The 21550-nt window shown below is 40.9% G+C and overlaps 1 protein-coding gene across 4 annotated transcripts in view; it reads left to right on the plus strand.

The window, feature by feature from the left end:
• The window catches only part of capn15 (calpain 15), a 103267-nt gene that overhangs the window by 28699 nt on the left and 53018 nt on the right, over positions 1-21550 (plus strand). The window lies entirely within an intron of this gene.

The raw sequence follows: 21550 nt of genomic DNA on the forward strand, positions 1-21550 counted from the left end.
TCTTTAAACTGATTTGGTTATGCCCAGCCAATAAATATCCTTTCTTATATGACCCGAAATTATTGCTCTTTTATCCTGCACTACAATGAGCTAATGCAACGAAAGTTTGTTCTTATCTGTACTGTAAAGTTGAAAATTGAATGACAATAAAAGGAATTCTAAGTCAAAGACAGGGCACGTGATTTTGCAATGCATTGTGGGGAGTGGGTAGCCATTGTTGTTGGACAAAGTTTTTGCTCACATGGCTGTACTCAGCACAGTGGAATATGGGTTAGTGCATGTGCCTCACAATACGAAGGTCCTGTTTAGTACTGAGTTCAATCCCGGGCTCGGGATCTTTCTGTATGGAGTTTGCATGTTCTCCCTGTGACTGCGTGGGTTCCCTCCGGGTACTCCTGCTTCCTCTCACCTCCAAAGACATGCACCTGGGGATAGGTTGATTAGCAACACTAAATTGGCCCTCGTGTGTGAATGTTGTTTGTCTATCTGTGTTGGCCCTGCGATGAAGTAGCGACTTGTCCATGGTGTACTCTGCCTTCCGCCCGATTGTAGCTGAAATTGGCTCCAGCACTCCCCGTGACCCCAAAAGGGACAAGCGGTAGAAAATAGATGGATGGGTCGTTCTCAACCAGCAGTATTGTGAGAGAACAACAAAATTTATCAAAATGGATTCTACGAAATAAAATAAAAATTGTCACTGTACCGAAACAACCTGGACCCTGTTCTAAAGGTTCGCCAAAATAAGCAAAATTGGTGGAATAGAACCATATGAGCATGACCGTGCCGAACATGTCTTGTAACGGAGTAAGTTTTTATACAGTCCAAACATTCGGAATGCAAAGTCCGGAAAGGCTCATGGACAAACCAAGTGTGGGTGTGTGCAAGACCTTATAATTTTACCTCAGAAATAGAACACTGTCGTCCTTTAGAGGTAAGTCAACAGGACTTGTCACTGTGCGGTGTCTCCTGGAGAAATTAGATTCGAACTAAATACATTTGAAGTGTGAATATTTAAACTATTTTCAGTTATTGATCAATGAATACAGGTATTGCTTTTCCCCCAAATATTGTATGTTGTTCGTAACCCGCAACTAGCTTAGATTCAAACTTACCAGTGTGAAAACGCAGTGAACACACCACCAACATGTACCAGGTGATGGTGTTAAAAGTTATGTTTGATCGTCTCACGTCTGCTATCCAGGCTATTCATTGTCTCTTCATTAGCTCACTAATCCAACTTTCTTGGCTTTGCTTCTACGCTGGAAATTTCACCAAATATTTTTTATTTTCCGCAAGTGATTACGACATTTATTGTGGCAGTTAATTATGCCATAAGTTTTGAACTCGTTAAGGACTGAGTCTTGCCGTCAGCCATGTAAGTAAGCTATTCCGAGGCCAGCAAGAACCACATTGCATTGCGTTTCCACGCCACGCTTTTGAGTCCTATAGTTACAGAGCTATGGAAGTCCCGCTTTGAACTGATTGTAGCAATTTTATCAGAACGACACTGACATTTTCCTCAAAAATGTATTTGTGAAGAGACAGAAAACAATAATTGTGACACTTTAATGCTTTAAACTAGTCCGTCTGATAATTTCCCCCTGCATTCATGTCACTTATCTGTGAATATTAACGTTGTATTGTCTTGAATATCTATTATACATCTAAAGTTCTGTGCCGGCATACTGAGCAAGTTCCATCTTATCTCAGCAGTAGCTCAATGTGTTATATCTGGAAATGGGCAATAATGTCACAGAGGGAAGAGTTATGGGCCTCACACAGCCTGTCGCTAATCCCATGCTGCTCTTGCACACCTGCCTATCAAGTAGCTTAATAAACTTTGGAGAGAAATGAGGCTGTTAATTGATGCCATAGAAGTGAACTACACTAAATAGCATGCAATCAAAATGGTAAAATTCCAGATTAATCAATTTGTAATCAATAATTGGAGGTTATTGTGAACACTATAAATACAGACCATTTACCATTTAAATTGGTATACTGGGGTCATTAACTTGTTAGTCGAGACTTTACTCAGTCAGCAAGGGGAAAATGTGTTTTGAAACCAAAAGATAAAACTTGTCACAAAATGGACTGTCATGGTGAGACACTTACTGACAGGCTGTCAGGTTGTGCAATGTCCCTTTGGTGCTGACTCATGTATACTGTACACTTTGGATCAAACAGAAGTCGATAAAATGTCAGAATAGTCTATGAAAGAAGTACTGTTACTCACAAAAGAGAGTACATAACTTACATTTCAGCAATAAATTCTAGTATATCTTCTTAAGGGACAGTACTATACAGAAGAAATAAAAATCAAATATACTGTTTGCTTGTTTAACAGTGTTTGGGCTCCTTTTGTTTGGAAACTGCCATGCAGCCCCGCTTTACAAAAGATAGGGTCATGCTGTGCTTCAGTGTGTCACAGTACTAGTTGGAATTCACAGCTCCTTAGTACCGGTAGCACTTATACAGCCCTAGATCCTGATTAGGGATGAGTACCGAATCCGGGACGTTTTTAGCACCGACAGAATCACGCCGGTCAGGTAAAATCAAACAGTGCCTTATTATGGTACCCTGGTTGCGCGTCACGCCTAATTACCTATTCTTCACATTTTGGCACTTGGCGATCACTCCAGCGGCACTGAGAGCATACTTAGCCAAACAACCTATAGGTACTGTTGCAATTTTCCCGGCCAACAAAGAAATTGACTCAAATGTTCCAACATAAGAAATGCGCTAGCTTGAGGCTAATATACATTGGCTTTGCTGTTGATCAGCATTACATGCCAATTTTAACACATCAAATTAATGTTGTCTGTCTATCTGTGTTGGGCTTGCGATGAGGTGGCAACTTGTCCAGGGTGTACCCCGACTTCCGTCCGATTGTAGCTGAGATAGGGTCCAGCAGCCCCTTCCACCCCGAAGGGAACAAGCGGTAGAAAATGGATGGATGGATGGATGGAAATTTGATAAAGAAAACCACAATTAAAATGCAAGTTACAATCAAACGGTTCAGCACAATATGAAGGTCCTGGGTTTGATCCTGCCCTCGGGATCTTTCTATGTGGAGTTTGCATGTCCTCCCCGTGACTGCGTGGGTTCCCTCTTGGTACTCCGGCTTCCTCCCACCTCCAAAGGCATGCACCTGGCAACACTGATCTGGCCCTAGTTTTTGAATGAGTGTGTGAATGTTGTCTGTCTCTCTGTGTTGGCCCTGTGATGAGGGGGCGACTTGTCCAGGGTGTACCCCGATTGTAGCTGAGATAGACTCCAGCTCCCCCTGCGACCCTGAAGGGAATAAGCAGTAGAAAATGGATCGGTTGGTTCCAATCAAACAGCTGGTGCATAATGAGTACAATACTTACACTTTTTAAGGCGCAACTAAAAACAACAAAAAACATTACTGTCATCTAAAATCTGAAACTTGTCACTGTAGTTTAGTGTCACACTTGCTAAAGAGAAATATATAACAACTGGACAGCAGTTATCATAATCAACTCTTTTTTTAAGGGTTATTTTATCAATATAAAGTATTATTTATTATTACACACAAAAGTACAGAACATTGGTACCATAGAGGACCGGTATCGATTCCCAAGTACCTGGGAATTGGTACCGTATCAGTTCAAATGTGAACGGTGCCCACCCCTAACCATGATGCCACCACCGTGCTTGGTACACCTATTTTACCACTCACTTAAATTGCTGCTTAAAGCAGTTGTTGTGGTGTTAAAATGTTGTGACACACAGCCATCAATTTTCAGGATAGCCCTCCTTTTTTGTGTTCGATTAATAAAGTAAAAAGGTTCCTCAAGTAGCAGGCCACGTTTTCCCCCCAGGCCCCCGGGCCCTGAGCCAAGCTTGGAGAGGCAGTGCTAATGACTGTCGCACAAAGGCCAAATGTCTCTCAGTGAGGTGGGGAGAAGCTGGCAAGACTCGGCCAACTTGCTCCGGAGTTCAGTATGCAGATTGAATCCCCGTGGCCAGCAATACATGACTGGCAACCACGTAATCAACAGTTCTTTGCGCCACACGACCTGACGTCACCGTCATGCACCCACTGCCGTCTTCTATTTGTAGTCTGGACAGAGTTATGAATTCAATTTGTTCCCAACTTTTTTTTTGCCCGAGCTTTGTTACAGTCTAGAGCGCTTTGATTGTCTTTCTTCCAGCAAGCATTTATGCAAGGGTCATTGATGCGCTGATTATTTATTCAGACTGTGCACTTTGCATTGAAACCCTTGTTGCAGAAAGATCATTATTCTAAAGGCGGAGCACTCTCTCTCTCTCTTTCGCTCTCTCACGCTGTCGCTCCACTGTAAGCTGTTGGCTGTCTGCCCGGGTGTGCGACACCGAGGAGCTGAAGTGGGCACTTTTAGAGCAGCTTGACTGAACACAGGGCCAAGGACAAAAGGTGCGATCATGGGTCTCTGTGAGTGAGTGGCGATTTGAACACAGACAGGATTTTTTTTTTTTAAGTAGCATCTTGGGATCACATGTCCGACATATTTTATTGCAAAATCGAGATTGGGACATTTTGTTAAGTTAAGCGCACTTTATCGTTGTGACCTTATAATGAGAAAATCAAGTGTTTTATTTGAAATATCCTTAAGAGGATGATCAATTCATTGTGAAAGCCCTTTGACGTCCGCATCAGACGGATGATAAGAATTTGCCATCTCCTTAGCTCCGGTGCCAACTAAATCAATTGATTTGACAAACTCGCCATGCTGCTGACACCACGGCTTTGCTGTTTCGCCTAGATGAAATAACCTGACGGTTATGGAAATGGTCAGAAGGGGAAGGCGCTGTCATTAAACAACAGGCGCTGTTGCGGGTTGTTGTGATGGCTGTCCCAGACCCTCGCAGACGACCAAGAGAGACGAGGCATGTGTCATCGATGCTAACGCTGGACAAACTTTCGTTGAACTTGAAGCATCGCAGTATTTCCTTTTTACCCCACAGACTGATTTTCCTTGTAGTCTAATTATTAACCACCATTTGGAGTTAATGTTTTGACCAATTGGGCCTTACTTCCTTTAGTGTTTGCAGCTTTTACAGTATATTGTGATCATTTCGAGCCTCCCTCTAGGGTGCCCGTCTTAGGTTGCAGTGCTGACTTCAGCCCAGGAGAATAAATGCTCTGCTAATGGCTCCTGACGTAAAGTACTGGAACTTCTACCTATGTGCTTTTATTGTCCGAGGGTTAAAGGCTGAAAGTACAGACCTACCTCAGCACAAATGTAGTAAATAATGTGACTATTCTGTATCTACAAATAGATCCAGTGTGTAAAGTACAGTAGTACATTCGCATGCCTGTGTATGGTACAGTAGTACATCAATTTTCAAGCGGAATTGGCTTTGTGATGGAGTTCTTAACTCAAAACACTTGTATCTCAAATCAACATTGCCCATTAAAATAATTTAATTCAATTTAATTGGTCCTCAGCCCCTCAAAACATTAACATTTTAAATGCCTGTTAAAAAGATAAACAAACTTTTGGATATGAAATATCGAAAAACAATACAGTAGTATGTACTAGGTTTAGGCGATATGACTGAATACTGTACCACGAGATACGTTTTTTTATATTGGTTGATATCAATAATTGTTCACTTAATTTTTTTTTTAAACCTATGGACAATATGGACGAGGCAAAAAAATGGATTAAATGTGAACATTTTCATTTCGAATGAAACTTTCCTCTGATTATAATCCACTCAGCTATCAAGGCGGAAAGGAAATGTCAACACAACAATGGAAAACAATCAACATCAATGAAAGCATAATTCTAAAATCATAATAAACACTTAATAACCTCTTTAAATCAAGGTGAAAACATAAAGAATATGTGAGAAATGCTTATTAACCTCTTTACATCATGGTGAAAAAATAAAGAATATGTAAGAAATGCTTATTAAAGTGTAACAAAATGTGCAAAGTATGAAAATGTAAACAGAAAAACTTGAGAAGAATTTTTTTTGCAGGTTTACTGCCTGGAAGTTCCGTGGTCTGTGTAAAATTTCATTTGGTCTTTTTTTCTTATTTAAGTATGGAAATAATTTATGTTACGTTGTAATTATTATTGAAATATTATTGGACCAAGTTATTATTTTAAAGTAACACATTTGCTATATTTTGTTATTCATTTTATTAATACAGTCTTGCTGTCAGGTTCTGTTGGTCTTAAACCCCAAGATGCAGATATGGCAGGCATAGCGCAGGTAAACATGACTTTAATGTCAAAAAGGAAATAGGTTAACAGGAAACAATCATAGAGCCCTGACTGGAGGGTGAGGCAGGCGTAAATAGCAACCAGCTGATTGACAACAGGTGTGGCCAGGCTGCCAATCAGCAGCAGGTGAGGGGAAATAGCGCTCAGGGAGACGAGCAGGGAAAGGAACCAAACATAAGTGTGCTGCTCAGGAAATAAACACAAACCAAGGAAACACAACCAGATTTTAACTGACAGATCGTCACACTTGCACTTTTATTTCCTATCTGTTGTTTCCCTACATCCGAATAGGGAAGGACAAGGGTTGAAAAGAAAAGATGAGCGCGGTGAAGGACAACAGTCCGTTTGAAAACAACCCAAAACTGACCTACTTCCAAGATGACTTTTCCTGTTTTATCCACAATTTATTCGCTCTCTGCAGCACTCTTTTTTTAATTTTTCCTTTCACTCTATGCAGAGACGGACAGCAAGATGGCACAACTAAACTTGATAGTTGATACGTGATTGGCTGTTGTAATGTGTCCCTCCCATTGCTCACTGACCACTTCCTGTTTTGCTATCTTACCAGATCCCGAGTGCCTTTGTTCATGGAAACAACCATGCTTCATTCTTTCCGGTTTCTTATGACCAAAATATTGTACTAAATATTATACATATAAAGAATCGCCTTATGATATTGACATTGATTGCGTGTTTGTCACAATATACTGTATATTGGTATAGTTTTATTGACCCAGCTCTAGTCCACGCTCAGTCATGTTTTTGTTGATTTATCTCTTTAATTAAATGAATATTATCCACTTTTTCTTCTCAGCACTGTCCTTTATGCTCACTTTCTTTCTTCCTGTGGTTGGAAAAACTAAGTTATGTCGATTCCTAGGTACAAGCTAATGCGAGTGAGTAAAACCGGATGTTTTGGTTTTATTTCTTTAATTAAGTGAATATCATCCACTTTTTCTTCTCAGCACTGTCCTTGATGCTCACTTTCTTCCTTCCCGTGGTTGGAAAAAAAAAAGTTGTGTGGATTTCTAGCTATACGTTAAAGCTAGCGAGTAAGAAAGGATGTTTTGGGCGGATATTACGGTGTTCAGTGTGACCTTTGCTCCGCCAACTAATGGTGGCTATGCTCAATTTTTTGCTTGCAACTTAAAAGCATAAAAATTCGCAGACAGACATTTCTTATCTCAAAACACTTTTAAAGGAGTAGTGCACTTTTTGAGGGAATTTTGCTTATTGTTCACAATCCTGATAAGAGAAAAGAAAACAAAAGGATATTTTGTTTTTTTTTTGCATTCTAACTTGTAATAATCTGCTTGTTCTTGGTGGCTAGCAATGCAGCTAATGAGAGCAATCCATTCTACAGTTAAATCACTTTAAAAATGCATCAAAAACCGCCAACAATACTTCATTTTCATTTGCTAACTCGTATAATAACCAAGCTCTAGCAACATTGTTATTATAAGAGCAAACACTGAGGAACTGTTTGCTACAGCATTAGCCGTAACCCAGTTATGGCTACTGCATCAACAACTGAATGGCTTTTGAGTTTGTAATTTACAACACTAATCTGTACTGACTAAAAACATGAACAATCATAGTTCAGTATCTGTAAAGTAATATGTGATGTTTTCTTAGTACACAGCAAACTCGACAGTGTAGATATTGTAGTTGTAGTCATGATCAGTATTAAAGTGACTCACTCGATGAACAACTGTTCGAGTGAGTCAACAATCCCTCAATCCTTTCCGTGTCCAGGCCAGGTTTGGTTCCCCGTGTTGAGTCAAATTAAGCTGCAGGCTCCAGGGGAGTATGTTTGCAAAGCTGAAACTTTAACGTTTCAGGTTTGCAACTTTGGTCAAGCTGGCCGGTGACGTTTACAGTTAATTTAGCTCAGCATAGCTTGCCTCCAACTTTCACATTTGAATTCACGCCGACCTCACTCTCTCCGTCTGTTCCAGCGTTTCACCCTCTGTTCGTGCTCGCTTATATTAGCAGCATTCCATCCTCTGTATATTCAGCTTCAAAAAGACAAGGTTGTGAAATCTCATTTGTCCAAAAAATAGCCGTCTTCGCGGTCAGTTCCCAAGTGTGGTATGATTACAACACACTCGCGGTTCTTTCCAAAAGTAGGACACACATTTGTTGGCGGAAGTCGGAAGTGCGTTGCTAATGAAACGGAAATAAATGCACAGAGGAAAGAAGTTAATTTCTACAAAATACGGTAAATATTGTACATATTACTATCAATATTATTAATATTATTACATATTGTTATTAATGTGTCCATTACTACATTATTTAAGCTTTCAGTGTGTAGAAAAAACTTTGATGGAAGGCTTTGAAGTTGTTTGAGAGGGCTTTGATGGCTACAACGGTGACTCCCACTAGCTGCATCTTGCAAGCGTTTATCATTTATCATTTTTAGGATCCCCCCCCCCCCCTCTCTCATAATAATTGTTAATGATGGGCAACATTTAAAAAAAGTGCAGGTTTCCTGTAAGTTGGGGCACTCTTAAAGTTAAAGTTAAATTACCACTGACAGTCACACACACACACTAGGTGTGGTGAAATTACTCTCTGCATTTGACCCATCCCCTGGGAAGTGAGGGTAGCAGTGAGGGTAGCAGTGAGCAGCAGCGGTGTCTGCGCTCGGGAAACATTTTGGTGATTTAACCCCCAATTCCAACCCTCGATGCTGACTGCCAAGCAAAGAGGTAATGGTTTACATTTTTATAGTCTTTGGTATGACTGGGTTGAGGTACTTTCCTTCCATGTAATACATTTTATCCAAATACTGTTGCGTGGTCTACAGAAGTAAAGAATTGCCAATGTCTCTGATCAACATTGGCATAGGCATTAACTTATGTAGCAATAGGCAACTCTTGATGAGTACTGTCATTTGAAAGTATCATGAGTAGTTAGTATCCTTCAGCTTTTGCACATGCTTTTAGTATTGTTTAAATGTAGTAACTCAGCTACCACATACTGTTTACAATTAACTTTTCAGTGTTAATGCTGACTTATCAGTTTGCTCCTTATCGCTATAACACTATTGGCTGTGTTGCAATTATGTTGTGCAATTTACAGAATAGAATTTACAGTATAGTCTTTAATCTGCTTTAATTCAAACATTACCTGTTCCATAAGAAGACTAATCCATAAAATGTGATGCAATTTAGCAGTCATATTGCAGACATCTACTACCTACTCAGCGGCCTAGTGGTTAGAGTGTCCGCCCTGAGATCGGTAGGTTGTGAGTTCAAATCCCGGCCGAGTCATACCAAAGACTTTAAAAATGGGACCCGTTACCTCCCTCCTTTGCACTTAGCATCAATGGTTGCAATTGGGGGTTAAATCACCATAAATGATTCCCTGGCGCGGCACCGCTACTGCCCACTGCTCCCTTCACTTCCCAGGGGGTGATCAAGGGGATGGGTCAAATCCAGATAATAATTTCGCCACACCTTCAGTGTGTGACAATCATTGGTACTTTAATTTTTATATATTTTTTTTTGTTATGTTTTTTTTTTGTTTGTTTGTTTTTCGTCTTTTCCAGCTTCTCAGGCAAATCCTATACTCGATGTAGGTGCCCATATCAGCTGTTCAGATGTACTTTACAAGAGAGAAGTGTAGTATACTTCTCTTGATGCCTTATTTGTATTTGACTTTATTAAATGTATTTATATTATCATTTGGTGCTAAACTAAAGTCTTAACGAGATGCTACGCTTCGTACTGCCTCTGCCTCTGTCAGTACGTCTCTGCAGCACCCAGCATTGTCCTACCCACACAACCATCTGATTGGTTACACGCAGAGTGGTAACAGCCAATCAGCAATGAGTATTCAGAGCGCCTGTAACAGCCCTCCCCTCACTTCCCAGGGGGTGATCAAGGGGGTGGGTCAAATGCAGCGGACACATTTCACCACACCTAGTGTGTGTGTGACAATCATTGGTACTTTAACTTTACCATAGGGATTAATGTGAAGAACAGAAAAGATTGCTCTTGCTCTTAGCACTTTCCGCCGCATTCACTACTCCATGCACCCGCAAGTCCTTGTCTGTGTCAGTGTTCACACATGAGCAACTTGAGTGACAGTGCCTTTTTTAGGTGTGGGTCATCATGGCAAAGCTGCAGTGTGGACATTCATCGTTCTATTAAGGAGACAAGGTCAATGGGAGAGAGATATTTATAGAATGTTATGATTTGTCGGACTCATTTACACAGGCAATATCTTACTTGTAGTATTGTGAGGCAACTCTCCTCCGTCTCAAGCTCTCTATGCTGCATTTTTTGGCGCTAATCATGCAGCCATTGTGTATGGATTTACTGCCCTCCGTGCCCTCTGCGGGGAGATTTAATTTTGGCTCCCCTGAGCTCGGCAATCTTTCGCTCTCACACTCCATTTTTCTTTTCTCATTTTGTCTCTTCCCTCTTCATGCCATCTCCCAGATTTTTTTTTTGTCCACTCTTCCATTCAGATAATCACCGTTATCTCACTGTAGGCAAGTGTTCGCTGTCCTGATAGTTCATTTTAATCACACCTGTCTCCTATCTCCATTTTTATATGACTTGCCGTTGTTCCAGCAATCTTTCTTCACTAATGCTCGATACCAAATAGAAATACTGGAATATAAGGTTAGAGAAGGAATTTCTTGTTCATCTTTCAAGGTACAATCCACTCTTAAAGATGATTACTGGACTGGACTCCCGGGTAGTAGCCGTATGTACCTTTTTCAAGGCTAAAATATACAGGGTACAAGTGTAATAGGTCGCCGTGCACCTTCTTCTTAAATGTTGTAGCCCTCAATAAAGCTTTAAATCTTACAGCATAACAGCAAAAGACAGACAGTCAAATGTGCTACACGACAATTTCGGTATCCAGTGATTCCTTTACAGTGGTAGCTCAATTTACAAGTCCCTCATCCTATGAATATTTTGAAATACAAGCTGTTGCGGGCATAATCCAGTCTGTCACTGAAATATGCCTGTTTGCAACATAAACAACGATTTTGTCGTTCCTATTGTTGATGCACGTAAGAGACGCTTACAGAAGTTGCTGAACAATATTATTACACTCATTCATAAAACTACAGTAGTCATTTGTATTACATGCTAATGTATTGTTTTTCAAAACATATTTATTACCTAAAAGGTTTGTTTTTCTCTGTAAAAGGCATTTTACATTGTGGTGTTTTGGGAGAGCCAAGCACAGACATTGGTAAATGACGCCTCAGTAATGAATTAATTCATCAATTTATTTCTTCCATCGGACAGACATGTATGGCATCACTTCATCACTCTTTGTAATTTGACAGACATGCAACGGCACCCACCGAAAAGGGATACGGGAAAAAGCAAGAATGCTTATCCATGTGCCGCCCCTAATTTACAATCAACTTACAAACCCCGTTTCCATATGTGTTGGGAAATTGTTTGGGATGTAAATATAAACAGAATAAAATGATTTGCAAATCATTTTCAACCCATATTCAGTTGAATATGCTACAAAGACAACATATTTGATGTTCAAACTGACAAACATTTTTTTTTTTGTGCAAATAATCATTAACTTTGGAATTTGATGCCAGCAACACGTGACAAAGAAGTTGGGAAAGGTGGCAATAAATACTTATTTGGAACATCCCACAGGTGTGCAGGCTAATTGGGAACAGGTGGGTGCCATGGTTGGGTATAAAAGCAGCTTCCATGAAATGCTAAGTAATTCACAAACAAGGATGGGGTGAGGGTCACCAATTTGTAAGCAAATTGTCGAACAGTTTTAGAACATTTCTCAACGAGCTATTGCAGAGGATTTAAGGATTTTACCATCTACGGTCCGTAAAATCATCAAAAGGTTCAGAGAATCTGGAGAAATCACTGCAGGTAAGTGATGATATTACGGACAGTTGATCCCTCAGGCGGTACCGCATCAAAAACAGACATCAGTGTGTAAAGGATATCATCACCTGGGCTCAGGAACACTTCATAAAACCACTGTCAGTAACTACAGTTTGTCGCTACATCTGTAAGTGCAAGTTAAAACTCTGCTATGCAAAGCAAAATCCATTTATCAACAACACCAAGGAACGCCGCCGGCTTCGCTGGGCCAGAGCTCATCTAAGATGGACTGATGCAAAGTGGAAAAGTGTTCTGTGGTCTGACGAGTCCACATTTCAAATTATATTTGGAAACTGTGGACGTGGTGTCCTCCGGAACAAAGAGGAAAATAACCCTCCTGACTGTTACAGGCGCACATTTCAAAAGCCAACATCTGTGATAGTATGAAGGTGTATTAGTGCCCAAGGCATGGGTAACTTACACATCTGTGAAGGCACCATTAATGCTGAATGGTCCCTACAGGTTTTGGAGCAACATATGTTGTCATCCAAGCAAAGTAATCACGGACGCCCCTGCTTATTTCAGCAAGACAATGCCAAGCCATGTGTTACAACAGCGTGGTTTCGTAGTAAAAGAGTGCGGGTACTTTCCTGGCCCGCCTGCAGTCCAGACCTGTCTCCCATCGAAAATGTGTGGCGCATTATGAAGCGTAAAATACGACAGCGGAGACCCCAGGACTTTTGAACAACTGAAGCTCTACATAAAACAAGAATGGGAAAAAAATTCCACTTTCAAAGCCTCAACAATTAGTTTCCGCAGTTCCCAAATGTTTATTGAGTGTTGTTAAAAGAAAAGGTGATGTAACACAGTGGTGAACATGCCCTTTCCCAACTACTTTGGCACCTGTTGCAGCCATGAAATTCTAAGTTAATTATTATTTGTAAAAAAATTAAATAAAGTTTGAGTTTGAACATCAAATATCTTGTATTTGTAGTGTATTCAACTGAATATAGGTTGAGAAGGATTTGCAAATCATTGTATTCTGCTTATATTTACATCAAACACAATTTCCCAACTCATATGGAAACGGGTTTTGTACGTGGTGGTTATATATGTTGGTTATATATGTTGGTTATATCTAAGTTTCAACAGCAAATTTGATGGATACATGATAATTTCAGAAGAAGTAACATGACAATGGATGATAATGAGAAAGTCGGTATACATTCACCAATATGGATATATTTTGTTTGATTCATTGAATCTTTAAAAGTATTATTTATTTTATATTTTTAGTCCACATGATGTCCAATTCATGTTTCTTCTTGTGTTATTTTGTGCTGATTTATGAACCAATTTTAACATGTTGTAAACACTTTTTCAATAGCATTGAGCGACCATGAGATTAGCTCCATCTTGCCTGGGTATCTTTCGTCTTCTGAAGCCTTGTCTGGTGTGTTATGTCCCTTATTCCACAGTGAGTTATTTTGCACCTGTGTCCCACAGTTGAGTTAGTCCAAACAACTAGTCATGTTTTTGATAGTTTCCCAACAACACATTTTTTACCACAAGGTTGAACACTTTAGAAGACACTTTAATTTCTCCGCTCACATTGTCCCACAGTTTCACCGCCGCTATAGATAACGTTTGAGCCTTAAATGTGGAATTTACTGTGTTATGTTTGAATTTCGGGACACCCCTGAGTTCAGGTGGACCATCTCTTAGTGGTGAAAGCAGACTGTATATTTGCAGGTAGAGCCCTTTGTGAGGCCATAAACATAACTTAAAGGCAACTGTATTGGATTATGTCATGTAGTTTAAGAAAATGACTCATTATGAACAGCTGATTGGTACAGAAGAACATTTACTGCATATTGTGCTACAAGAGCAAAATGATCTCACACATTGGAATTTTAGTTTTTTCTCAATGATGGAGACAAAAGCTGATGTCAAACTTGACACGCTACTCTTCTGACTTTAGCATTTAGTAGGTGGTGGCACTCGTGAGCTGAAAGAACTTCTTGATTAACACAGTTTGGTGCTTCACAGTCATATGACACATCAGCTGTATTGGTCACATGTTTTTTCTTTTTTCTATTGACACACACAATGGACACAGTCTCGCTCCTTGTGTTTCACAAGGCGTTGGGGCTTCAGTTTTGTGTGACCCATCACTATATTTACACAATAAAGCCGACTGTATTGCGATAACTCTTTTACAATTATATTTGATAATCAGCCTCTTTTATAATAGAAAGTAATGCAAGGACTCTTAAGGATTCCACAGATAAATTGCTATTTCCCATGCAACCACGTGGAGACAGAAATGGCATGCTGTCATGTAAATCAGAGTTTCTCAAGTTGTGTAGTCCGAAGCCTCAGGTGTTACGCTTAATAATCACTTAATTAAATATTCAAACACAGTGTTACTGTTCAAAGTGTGTGTAATGTTACATTGGCCAAAAATATTAAATAAACTTGTTAAACAAAACCTCTGCCTTGCTTTTTATCAATATTTAGGCCTACTACGCTACTGTATTTTAATGTTGGTCATTATAGTGGTACTTGAAGAGTCAAGTGTTTTTTGAGGTGGTACTTGGTGAAAAAAGTTTGAGAACCACTGATTTGAATAAGATACATAAGGTGAGGGTATTTACAAACCCGTTTCCATAGGAGTTGGGAAATAGTGTTAGATGTGAATGTAAACGGAATACAATGATTTGCAAATCCTTTACAACCCATATTCAATTGAATGCACTACAAAGACAAGATATTTCATGTTCAAACTCATAAACTGTATTTATTTTTATGCAATTAATAATTAACTTATAATTTCATGGCTGCAACACGTGCCAAAGTAGTTGTGAAAGGGCATGTTCACCACTGTGTTACATCACCTTTTCTTTTAACAACACTCAATAAACGTTTGGGAACTGCGGAAACTAATTGTTGAAGCTTTGAAAGTGGAATTCTTTACCATTCTTGCTTGATGTACAGCTTAAGTTGTTCAACAGTCCGGGGTATTGTTGTCGTATTTCAATAAAAATGTATGTATGTTTGTAAATTTTACGCTTCATAATGTGCCACACAATTTCGATGGGAGACAGGTCTAGACTGCAGGCGGGCCAGGAAAGTACCCGCACTCTTTTACTACGAAGCCAAGCTGTTGTAACACGTGGCTTGGCATTGTTTTGCTGAAATAAGCCATGATAAGTCCATGATTACGTTCCTTGGATGACAACATATGTTGCTCCAAAACCTGTATGGACCTTACAGCATTAATGGTGCCTTCACAGATGTGTAAGTTACCCATGCCTTGGGCACTAATGCACCCCCATACCATCACAGATGCTGGCTTTTGAACTTTGCACCCATAACAATCCGGATGGTTATTTTCCTCAATCAATGTTTATTTATATAGCCCCAAATCACAAATGTCTCAAAGGACTGCACAAATCATTACGACTACAACATCCTCGGAAGAACCCACAAAAGGGCAAGGAAAATTCACACCCAGTGGGCAGGGAGAATTCACATTCAGTGGGACGCCAGCGACAATGCTGACTATGAGAAACCTTGGAGAGGACCTCAGATGTGGGCAAACCCCCCCCCCTCTAGGGGACCGAAAGCAATGGATGTCGAGCGGGTCCAACATGATACTGTGAAAGTTCAATCCATAGTGGCTCCAAGACAGCAGCGAGAGTCCCGTCCACAGGAAACCATCTGAAGCGGATCAGCAGCGTAGAGATGTCCCCAACCGATACAGGCGAGCGGTCCATCCTGGGTCCCGACGAGCGGTCCATCCTGGGTCTCGACTCTGGACAGTCAGTACTTCATCCATGGTCATCGGACCGGACCCCCTCCACAAGGGAGGGGGGGACATAGGAGAAAGAAAAGAAGCGGCAGATCAACTGGTCTAAAAAGGAGGTCTATTTAAAGGCTAGAGTATACAAATGAGTTTTAAGATGAGACTTAAATGCTTCTACTGAGGTAGCATCTCGAACTGTTACCGGGAGGGCATTCCAGAGTACTGGAGCCCGAACGGAAAACGCTCTATAGCCCGCAGACTTTTTTTGAGCTCTAGGAATCACTAATAAGCCGGAGTCTTTTGAACGCAGATTTCTTGCCGGGACATACGGTACAATACAATCGGCAAGATAGGCTGGAGCTAGACCGTGTAGTATTTTATACGTAAGTAATAAAACCTTAAAGTCACATCTTAAGTGCACAGGAAGCCAGTGCAGGTGAGCCAGTACAGGCGTAATATGATCAAACTTTCTTGTTCTTGTCAAAAGTCTAGCAGCCGCATTTTGTACCAACTGTAATCTTTTAATGCTAGACATGGGGAGACCCGAAAATAATACGTTACAGTAATCGAGACGAGACGTAACAAACGCATGGATAATGATCTCGGCGTCTTTAGTGGACAAAATGGAGCGAATTTTAGCGATATTACGGAGATGAAAGAAGGCCGTTTTAGTAACGCTTTTAATGTGTGACTCAAAGGAGAGAGTTGGGTCGAAGATAATACCCAGATTTTTTACAGAGTCACCTTGTTTTATTATTTGGTTGTCAAATGTTAAAGTTGTATTATTAAATAGAGGTCGGTGTCTAGCAGGACCGATAATCAGCATTTCCGTTTTTTTGGCATTAAGTTGCAAAAAGTTAGCGGACATCCATTGTTTAATTTCATTAAGACACGCTTCCAACTGACTACAGTCCGGCATGTTGGTCAGCTTTAGGGGCATGTAAAGTTGGGTGTCATCAGCATAACAGTGAAAGCTAATACCGTATTTGCGTATGACGTCACCTAGCGGCAGCATGTAGATGCTGAAGAGTACAGGGCCAAGGACCGAACCCTGGGGAACTCCACACGTTACCTTAACATAGTCCGAGGTCACACTGTTATAGGAGACGCACTGCATCCTATCAGTAAGATAAGAGTTAAACCATGACAGGGCTGAGTCTGACATACCAATTCGTATTTTGATACGCTCTAATAAAATATTATGATCGACGGTATCGAAAGCAGCGCTAAGATCGAGGAGCAGCAACATAGATGACGCATCAGAGTCCATCGTTAGCAATAGATCATTAGTCAATTTTGCGAGGGCTGTCTCAGTCGAGTGATTTGCCCTGAAACCGGATTGAAAGGTTTCACATAGATTGTTAAACGCTAAGTGCTCATTTAGCTGCTCCGCAACAATTTTTTCGAGGATTTTCGAAATAAAGGGAAGGTGAGACACCGGTCGGTAGTTTACCATGAGGTCAGGATCGAGGTTAGGTCTTTTAAGGAGAGGATGAATAACCGCTTTTTTGAATGCAACGGGAACAGTGCCCGAGGAAAGTGATAAGTTTATAATATTTAGCACTGATGGACCTAATAATACAAAAAGCTCCTTGATAAGTTTCCCAGGAAGTGGGTCAAGTAAACATGTTGTTTGTTTTATTCCATTTACACGTTGTAACAATCCTTCTAATGTTATTTCATCAAAACGAGAGAAACTATTTTGGATATTTGCAGTATCCGCCGTATATACAATCGTATCTGTGTTACTATAACCCCGTTGTAGCTGGGACGCATTGTCTTTAATCTCCTTTCTAATAAGTTCAATTTTCTTATTAAAGAACTTCATAAAGTCATCTGCCGAATGGGTGGAGCTACTGGAAGGAGTCCCTTGTTGGGTTAGCGATGCTACAGTACTAAACAAAAATTTTGGATCGTTTTTATTAATGCGGATGAGATTTGAGTAATAATTAGTTTTAGCTAAGGTAAGCATGCGTTTATAAGTTATTAAACTATCACTCCATGCTTGATGGTGCACCTCAAGTTTAGTCGTGCGCCATTTGCGTTCCAGCTTTCTACATAATAATTTCTGAGCTCTAGTTTCTTCAGTAAACCATGGCGTACGCCTATTTGGAGCCTTTTTTAACTTCAGCGGTGCTATACTATCAATGGTTTCGCGCAGGGCGTTGTTAAAGTTGTTAGTGAGGTTATCAATAGAGCCCACATACTTTGGGAACGGTGCCATTACCGAGGGCAGTAGGTCCGCAAGAGTCGTCGTTGTGGCAGCATTAATGTTGCGGCTGCTATAGCAGTTATTATTCTTATTAGCTTGCCGAACATGAGTCTGAACTTCGAATTTTATAAGGTAATGATCGGACATTACTTTAGTATACGGGAGTATCATAACTTTGGAGACGGTGATACCTCTGACAAGCACTAGGTCTATCGTATTGCCGCTGCGATGCGTCGGTTCATTTATTATTTGTGTAAGACCACAGCTATCAATTATAGTCTGGAGCGCCACGCACGGTGGGTCCAATGGGGTATTCATATGGATATTAAAGTCCCCCATTATAATTATATTATCGGCGTGCGTCACTAGATCAGCAACAAACTCTGAGAATTCACTAATAAAGTCCGAATAGGGCCCTGGGGGGCGGTAGATAACGGCCAGGCACAGAGGCAGAGGTGTGGCAGACTTCATAGAAAGCACCTCAAACGATTTATATTTATTATTTAAGTTAGGACTAAAGTTAAAGTTTTCGTTGTATATTAGTGCGACACCCCCTCCCCTTTTGAGGTGACGGGCAATATGCGCATTCGTATAGTTAGGAGGGGATGCCTCATTTATCGCAAAAAACTCGTCTGGTTTAAGCCAGGTTTCGCTAAGACCGATGACGTTAAGGTTGTTGTCTCTAATGACCTCATTGACTAATAACGTTTTGGGAGACAAAGATCTGATGTTTAGAAAGCCCATATTATAGGTAGTGGGCTGTTTTAAGGAGTTGTTGATGAAATTATCCGTCGTAGCAATATTAATAATGTTACGTTTATTATGCGCAGTGTACTTAAAATAATTACGACCATATCTAGGAATTGATATGACGGGAATTTTCAGATTGTCTACTTGGCGCTGCGATAAACTGAACGCATCATAATTTGCCACCTCAGTAGAGCGCATGTCTAACTCTGACGTAGTCATAGACACAGTAGAAAAAACATTTTGTGAGTTGTGTATTATTCTACGAAAATTGCTATGTGTACAGGGATCATCCAGCCTGGCGCTGGCTAGTTCTAACTTAACTGACTCCATACCCAGGCTAGCAGGCTCTGTAATTGCCTGTGACCGGGCTTGCTCTAGTGCAGTTAGTCAAATGTGGCTCAATGCGAAGTCTATGTTCCGAGATAAGAGGATAGCGCCTTCCTGGTTAGGGTGAAGGCCGTCTCTCCTCAGCAAGCCAGGTTTTCCCCAGAAAGAGGGCCAATTATCAATAAACGTAAATCCCTGTTGTCTGCAGAAGCTATCCAGCCACCTGTTAAGAGAGACTAATCTGCTATATCTCTCATCATTGCCTCTCCCAGGCAGGGGGCCAGAGACAATTACTCGATGCCTGGACATCTTTCTGGCGAGATTACAAGCCCTGGCTATGTTTCTCTTTGTAATCTCTGATTGTCTCATCCTAACGTCATTGGAGCCAACGTGTATTACTATATTCGCATAACTAGTGGTGCGGTTAGCCTGCCGTACGTGTTTATTAGACCTGTTGCGAGTTAGCTCCCTAAGATTAGCTTCAATGTCAGGTGCTCTGCCCCCGGGAATACACTTAATTGTGGCTGGTTTGCTAAGCTTTATGTTTCGGGTGATGGAGTCCCCTATGACTAAAGTGTGGTGCCCGGTAGACTGGGGTGTAGGACTAGCTAAAGGGCTAAATCTATTATGCGTCTCAACCGGTACACCGTAGCTTGTAGGCCGATTAGGGCTGCTACAAGCTGGGCTAGTTAGCTCGCTACAGCTAACGCTAGCAGATGTGTCCGCAACATCTAAAGTTACGAAATTACACTGCTCTAACTGGCGGACACGGCTCTCTAGCAAAGCCAACCTATCCATGAGTAAAGTGCACGAAGCGCAGGAAGCCATACTCACAGAAACTTTCCGTCGCCGAGTGTGGTGCCAGCTGTCTTCGGGAAGTGATGGTCACGGTGGCGGGGGAGAAGCTTCCTTCAGACCGGCGCTGCCTTTCTCCGCTAGCCTCGTTAGCTTAGCAGCTAGCTAGCTGAGGGCGGAGTGGTGAGACAGAGATCGGGTGATTTGCAAGTTAAATGGAACTATTAAATATGTTCGATAAGTTGTAAATAAAGCTGCAAAACAGTTAAAATCACACAGATAGAACGATACTTAGCTTTTTTGCAACAAGAGCAGTCGGCGAGCAGTCATTCACGTTGACATATATACAATCCTCTTTGTTCCGGAGGACACCACGTCCACAGTTTCCAAATATAATTTGAAATGTGGACTCGTCAGACCACAGAACACTTTTCCACTTTGCATCAGTCCATCTTAGATGAGCTCGGGCCCAGCGAAGCCGGCAGTGTTTCTTGATATTGTTGATAAATGGGTTTTGCTTTGCATAGCAGAGTTTTAACTTGCACTTACAAATGTAGCAACCAACTGTAGTTACAGACAGTGGTTTTATGAAGTGTTCCTGAGCCCACGTGGGGATATCCTTTACACACTGATGTTGGTTTTTGATGCAGTACCGCCTAAGGGATCAAAAGTCCGTAATATCATCGCTTACGTGCAGTGATTTCTCCAGATTCTCTGAACCTTTTGATGATTTTACAGACCGTAGATGGTAAAATCCCTAATTTCCTTGCAATAGCTCGTTGAGAAATGTTGTTCTAAAACTGTTCGACAGTTTGCTTACAAAGTGGTGACCCTCGCTCCATCCTTGTTTGTGAATTACTTAGCATTTCATGGAAGCTGCTGTTATACCCAATCATGGCACCCACCTGTTCCCAATTAGCCTGCACACTTGTGGGATGTTCTAAATAAGTGTTTGGTGAACATTCCTCAACGTTATCAGTATTTATTGCCACCTTTCCCAACTTCTTTGTTACGTGTTGCTGGCATCAAATTCTAAAGTTAATGACTATTTGCAAAAAAAAAAAAGGTTTATCAGTTTGAACATTAAATATGTTGTCTTTGTAGCATATTTAACTGAATATGGGTTGAAAATTATTTGCAAATCATTGTATTCTGTTTCTATTTACATCTAACACAATTTCCCAACTCATATGGAAACGGACTTTGTAGTCCGTTTTACTATAAGAACAAGCTATAGACCTATTCTATATGGAAGGGTTCCTTAAATGATTAATGTTGCGAACGGCGTGGCTGGCTTTGTAAAGCGGTTGTACCAGCAACCTGAGGGTTCCTCGTTAGATCCCAGGCTTCCACCTACCTAGTCACATATATTGTGTCCTTGAGCAAGACACTTCACCCTTGCTTCTGATGGGTTGTGGTTAGGACCTTGCATGGCAGCTCCCGCCATCAGTGTGTCAATGTGTGCGAGCGTTTGTGAGAATGGGTAAATGTGGAAATAGTGTCAAAGCTCTTTGAGTACCTTGTATGTAGGAAAGTGCTATACAAGTATAACCCATTTAACAGTTGAAACACAAAT

This window comes from Nerophis ophidion, linkage group LG08, assembly GCF_033978795.1.
Source record: "Nerophis ophidion isolate RoL-2023_Sa linkage group LG08, RoL_Noph_v1.0, whole genome shotgun sequence".
Classification (NCBI taxonomy): Eukaryota; Metazoa; Chordata; class Actinopteri; order Syngnathiformes; family Syngnathidae; genus Nerophis; species Nerophis ophidion.